Consider the following 1,383-nt stretch of genomic DNA (forward strand, 5'->3'; position numbering starts at 1 on the left):
TTAACATACAAGACAATAACTTTACATCATCGGTTCACAAGTCAGATGGTAAATGAAATGTTTTACAAATATAAAATCATAACGCACATGCAAGTATTTCACTCGATCTATAAATTATACGTGGATGGCATAAATTCAAATATAAAAAGCACTAGAATCGTGAAATAGGATGCAAAAGGCCCAACTATTCCTTTAACTATTAACGTGGACTTTGTACTTGGGGCATCATGTCTTTCATTTCTATAGTACTTGAATTGTATTCTCCAAAATTATCGTTATTAGGAGCAAGAGAAAGAGGGCCAATGTCATGTTCTTTACTTTCAATCATTAAGCTACTTTTTTCGGTGTAGTCTTCTTGATGAATCCAAGGATGGCGTTTGCAAGATTTCCTAATTGTTTCAAGCTCCTTGGCCACATCTTTCATGCTAGGTCTGTTTCCACCTACTTGATTAAGGCATCTAAAAACCAAGTCACATGCTGCTTTTAGCTGCTCATCAGTCGCTTCCTCGCCACTTGATGATCAAGAATCTCCAACAACGATTTTCCTTATTTGCCTTCAGAAAATATGTTGCAAGATTTGCATCTTGTAAACCTCTCTTTGTATCTATAGGCTTTTTTCCTATCAAGCGTTCTGCAAGAACCACTCCGAAGCTATAAACATCACTTTTGTCTGTCAGATGACATGTACGGAAGTGTTCAGGATCCAAGTATCCAATGGTCCCTTGAACTAGCGTAGTGACTTGATCATGACCAAACGGGACTAACCTTGAAGCACCAAAACACATTTTTGCGACATAATTGTCATCCAACAATATGTTAGTGGATTTCACATCTCTAAGTATGATGGACATTCTAGCACCGGTGTGAAGATAAGCAAGTGCTCTGGCTGATTCATGTGCTATCCTTAAACGACTCTCCCACGACAATCTACCTCCCCCAGTTGTTTGATTATGAATGTGACGATGAAGAGTATCATTACAAACAAATTCATAAGCTAGCAGTGGGATATCAGTTTCCAAACAACATCCCAAAAGTTGCATAACGTTTGGGTGATTAATTTGTGCTAGAATTAACATTTCATTTATACACTGATCCCTTTGTTCTTGGTCCATTCTCTGGGACTTTTTGATTGCCACTATACGCGTATCTGTAGATCCCAAAACCGGATGGATCTAACTACTATTCTTGGATCAACTAAACCTAGTGCTAGCGGAAATCACACTGAATCACCTTTGGTCTTGGATCTTTGAGATGTTTATTTTTGTGTCGTGAGCGGTGAGTGAGAAAGAGATATAACAAGAGAGAAAGTGAGTTAGAGAATTGGAAAAACATTGTTTTCTCATGGCATGCTCCCTATTTATAGGGAAGCATGCATGAGAAGTA

General features: G+C 38.1%; 1 pseudogene; it reads right to left on the minus strand.

Annotated features, from left to right (window-relative positions):
- Positions 1 to 494: 494 nt before the first annotated feature.
- LOC143542168 (putative wall-associated receptor kinase-like 16 pseudogene) lies at positions 495 to 1,112 on the minus strand (annotated as a pseudogene).
- Positions 1,113 to 1,383: the final 271 nt, after the last annotated feature.

This window comes from Bidens hawaiensis, unplaced genomic scaffold (assembly GCF_021521415.1).
Source record: "Bidens hawaiensis isolate Kalapana, Puna unplaced genomic scaffold, B.hawaiensis_p1.1 tig00012786_1, whole genome shotgun sequence".
Classification (NCBI taxonomy): Eukaryota; Viridiplantae; Streptophyta; class Magnoliopsida; order Asterales; family Asteraceae; genus Bidens; species Bidens hawaiensis.